The sequence below is a fragment of the Dendrobium catenatum genome, unplaced genomic scaffold (genome assembly GCF_001605985.2).
Source record: "Dendrobium catenatum unplaced genomic scaffold, ASM160598v2 fragScaff_scaffold_695, whole genome shotgun sequence".
NCBI lineage: Eukaryota > Viridiplantae > Streptophyta > Magnoliopsida > Asparagales > Orchidaceae > Dendrobium > Dendrobium catenatum.
In genome coordinates this window covers 34,610-39,769 of record NW_021319157.1, presented here as the reverse complement: position 1 = coordinate 39,769, position 5,160 = coordinate 34,610, and the positions used below count along the sequence as shown (strand labels likewise).

Below are 5,160 nucleotides of genomic sequence, written 5' to 3'. Positions count from 1 at the left end.
GAATACAGTAATGGCAGCGTTGGAAAGCATAAATTTGAAGAGTAAAAAGAGAAGACAAAATGGTTATATTGACTTGTTTTATGAGTAAGCCCAAGGTTAATGGCCATCATCTGGCATGATCAAAGCTTGATTATTCTTTTGTTAAGCCCTAGTTTGTGCAACTCTTTTGGCATAATTCTGTGTACATGGTAACACAATTTTATTCTATTTTTCCTTTTCTAATCATAAGATGTACTTTCATCATTCTTTAATATATCTATTTTTCATTCTATCCTTTTTGAACAATTATTACGTCTCTGACCGGACGTAGAGCTACTCCGTTCGGCCGCCAATAAATGGTCGTCACGTGCCTCTTGCTCTTTACCGCGTAGCCCTGACGACTTGCCCGGTCCGGAACTCGGGAATGCTACTGTTCAGGTTTGGCAGGAAAAACTCGGTACAACTCAGTTATTCTGCTCGGTATGCTAGCATTGCTTGACAATAAATCGAGAAATACCGTCTGTGAAGACCACAAACCGCAGTAATACCGAGCATACAAGTTATAACTGAGTTTTTCTAGAAAAACTATGTACAGACTCGGGTATTAACTCGATATTTGCTCGGTGTTTGCTCGGTAATTGGCTCGGCATTGGGTTTATTGCGAGCAAAACACAATACTAGCAATACCTAATTAAATCGAAAAATACCGAGCAATCCTGGGTTCGTTCCAGGTCGGGGTTGTCGGGGCGCGCGGTAAATAGTGAGAACTGTTGTGACGCGATTCTACTGGTGGGAACTGTAATAGTACGTCTTTGTGAGGACAAGACGAATAAAAGTTCAATCCTTTTTAGTGTTATTCATGAAAAAAAAAAATCCATTCTCACATAGTTGATCATTATAGTTAGAAGTTGTTTTAAATCACTTCAAATTTATTTAAACTTTAATGACTAGCTTCGTGATTTGGAAACGGCTTTTTTTATTAGCTTCTTAAAACAATTTTCAGTTATAAAAATTAAAATTTTATACACCTAAGAAAACTAGTTTTAAAGAAGCAGCCTAAGTAAAGTCCGTCCCAAAGAACCTAAATTTGCTCCATAATTAAGAAGGGAGCCTCTGAAATTACTTGCAACAACTGATACATCCCATAGAGCAAAATATGTATTTGTTTTCTGATGCCCATTGTTTGCTCCTGTAGGCTTATTATTCAACATTTAGTTACCTCAGGCTACAGAACAGGCTGTTGCCTTATTGCCAGTTTTTATGTTTAAATCAATGAGTTGTACAAGTCTTAATGCAGACAGACATCTGCAATTAATTTTTAATGAATTGTTAACATGTTGACTAACCCTCACGGATAATAAGGCTGAAGGTCGGCAGCCATGCAGACAGTTCTAAAGCCTTGCGTGTTAAAGGACACCTGCCTTTGACTATTTTGATATGTTCGGAGAGATAGCGACTTTTTCTTATTTTAAGATACTTAGATATGATAGGCTGTTTTGCGCTTAATTATCAGGCATAATTGATGTCATGTGAAAGCAGTTTGCTACGTAATAAGATGACAAGTGGAGTTAAAATGGAGCAGAATTATTATCTGCTCTACAAAAGCTCTAAAATTCAGAAATAATAATGAAAAATAACATATACAGCAAAGTCTACATGAGGCTCCTGGTTTGGATACCATTGTACCCATTTTTTAGTCGGACAAGCTTCGGCCACCCACACCCACCTATGGTGACTCCGGATTTCGTATCCACCTTATACCACCCACTTATCCATGGTTTTTTGAACGCAGGTCTACACTGAGTATGGCCTTGAGGCTGTTTGTCATTTGCTATGATGTGCAAACATTTCAAGTCGCATATCAAAATTTATCTATCATAGTGTGGGTAAGTGCCTACACAATAGTAATGTGATTTAGTAGTAGTTAAGTAAGTTATTACGAGTGATTCAATCAATGTAATCGATTTTATTCTTGATATTTAGCTACCCACCCAGAAGGTCATGGGCGTACTATACCCACCCATACCATGGGTATGGCGTTGGGTACGATGAGTGGGGTTAGGTATGGGTAAGCCCAATGCAGTGGCTTGATATACAGGGAACATAGATATAAGGAAAACAACCTTTAGTATAAGATAAGAAGCATTAAGTTATCATGCTCGGAAAATATGTAGGAGCTGCATGAGACCAAACTCATGGTAATGGGAAAGAGGACAACTTATCTATTTTTAGGTAGCAGCCAATTTTTTATGATGGCACTAAATTTATAAATTACTATCAAGTTTTTATGACAAAAGTAATTTTTTGTAAAGATTAATAATAAGGTATTACTAAGGGCTCATTTTTAACAATTTTCTCAGCAATTATTTTTCCAATTGGTGAAAGCTTTTTTTTCAAATAGGTGCGAAACTAAAAAAAAAAACTATTAATCCCACAATAATTCTAGAAACTATTAAAAAAAAAAATATAGCTACAGCCATCCAAAACAAAATGTTGAAGGCCCATCGTTAAACGGCTGCTACTTAGTTGTAAAAAAAATTTAAATTTTAATTATGAGGAATTTGCCATTTTTTATTATTATGCACATTTAAAAAATTAGATAACAAAACTTTCTAATTGATTGATATATATATTACTTCCATCGATCATAAAAAGTTATAAAAATGACAAAAAATATCATAGCCAACTAAAAATATAGTAGCAATTATAAAGCAAAAACAACGACAAAGCTACCCTTATGTATCCTAAATTTTTTAAAGGTTCAGAAAAATTGGACAATAACTTTCCTGTAAATACCACCACAATATATGTTAAAGCTTCAGATTTTGAAAACCAATAGCCAAACACAATTTGGAAGTTGTCCTAAAAACATTCCCATGAAAAGCTGCCTAAAGGAACCCTAATCTTCTTTTGACACAACTTTGATTCTTTTATAACAGGAAAAAAATCAACAAAAAATTAATATCCACATAGATGTAGTTTTTTTTTCAAAAAAATTACCAAAATTTCCCCCTTAAAAAACTATAATAGAAATTATGATAAAAATACTACGTAAGATTAAATGTTTGACTACTAATTAGAGATATGAATTCAAAATTTTTCTATGTGATCTCTTTTGATGTTGTTTTTGTTTGAACTTAAATAGTTAAATATTTCAAAAATATAATAAAAAAAGTAATTTTTAATAAAAAAATAAGAAAGCATAAACACCTTGAAAAAAAACAAAGAAGGGAAAAAAAAAAACTGCACAAAGTAGAACGACAAGCACAACCTATTTAAACGCCACATTTTTGTACAAAATAGATATTATAATCATACCAACAAACAACAAACACATGATGACTGTCTTCCCCTTTCACACAAACCATAACTTTTATTAGCCCCCCGAACAGAAAAAAAAAAGTAGAAGGAAAAAACAGAAAGAAGAGAAGAGAGGGGGAGAGAAATACTATGGCATTTGTGGGTTTGCGTGGTGGTCATGTTGGGCGTAGCAAGGCCCGAACAGATCTCGATTTCGAAGGTTCCCGGAGGCACGCGCCACCCGCTCGCAGCAAGTTCCGCAAGCCTCTGGCACACTTCGGCTGTGAGTCGCTACACCGCACCCCGCATAGCCCTGCGCAGTCTGCACCGCATTTTCACAACACCATGTCGGCATCATGCAAGCTTGTTTAATACCTCATTTCTCGGGGCACAATTGAAAACATATTTTGATATTGTATAAGTTTTAATTAAAATTAATTAATTTATATTAAATTCTCTTATATTTATATATAAATATATCTAATATCTAAATATCTTAATCTTTTTTAAAATAAAATTTATATATACACCACTTTTATGTACATAGAAACTTTAATATTTACTTACACAAACGCAATTATATTAAGCATATGACAAAAAATATATTTTATTTTTAAAATTAATATTAATAATATTTAAATATAATTTAATGTATAAATATTATATAAATAATTATTTAAGATATAAATATAATAAATTATGTAACATACATTATAAACTTAATCTCTAAATTAAATAAAAAATATACTATTAACTTAATTTAAAATAAATATTTTATATATGTTTAAAACACTAAAACAATTTTAAAAATTATATATTATATACCTTCAACATTAAAATTTTGTAATATAATTTAAAATTTCTAATAAAAAACAAATTCTATATCTAGTGTATTTCAAATAAATAATTAAAAGTAATATCATTAAAAAAAGAATGAAACCTATTGTTCAATAGTCAAGATAAAAAATTGTATAGTTGAATAGACAATAAATAAATGATTGTCAATATTTTAAGATATATTAAGCTTTTATATAGCTTTATTATCATGGCTCTTTTGAAAAGACTTTACTTTGTCCAGGAATGATTCATACAGCTAATATAAAACAAGGACTAATAAATTGCCGAGGGGAACACACTCAATTAGATCTGAGCAAAGCAGATGCAGCTCTACCTAATCCCGGACAGTATTCTTCAAAAATTATTTAATATTAATTAAATGCATTTTAATGTGAGTATAATATAATTTAAGCAACTCCTTGATCTGTAGTTTAGGATTTTAAACTATCAATTAAAAAGATATAGTTTTAATCACATCTATATATATTGCGGTAATTAATAGGTGTGTATGAGTTTTAACGAACCTTAGTCCTAGAGATCTATCTCCAACCGAACTAATACCAAACGATTGTAATGGTCTTAGTTGTTTTGGCTCACATTCCACGCAGAAAAATTTCTAATCTATGTGGAATGAACACATGCACACGCCAATAATTAGTTATGTTCCACCTACAATATATTTTTATGCAACCCTACGAGACCTTGGTCTAGAGAAAATGATGTACTCGTGAAAGAAAAACGCCAAAATGAGTTCGATTTGGAATTGAATCCACTGGTATTTTTGAGTTTCTACTGTATTTGTTAGGTGAAATATGAGATTTTTATTGAGACGCCTTAATCCATCCAAAAACAATTTGTTGGCTAAAAATACTTTAAAACTACAACTAAGAGAGTTTGGAATTAATACATGTATATGGATGATGTGTAACTAATGAGTTTAATTTACTTAAAATCTCAAATATATAATATAATATATTATATATATATATATATATATATATATTTATATATTATATATATATTATAGGAAATTTGGAGTATGTA

The 5,160-nt window shown here is 31.4% G+C and overlaps 1 non-coding gene across 1 annotated transcript in view; it reads right to left on the bottom strand.

Annotated features, from left to right (window-relative positions):
* Positions 1 to 3,557: 3,557 nt before the first annotated feature.
* LOC110108273 overlaps positions 3,558 to 5,160 on the bottom strand; it is a 15,461-nt gene continuing 13,858 nt past the window's right edge. The window contains exon 6 of the transcript XR_003701132.1: positions 3,558 to 3,601. This is a non-coding gene — a transcript (uncharacterized LOC110108273). The remainder of the gene's footprint in view (positions 3,602 to 5,160) is intronic.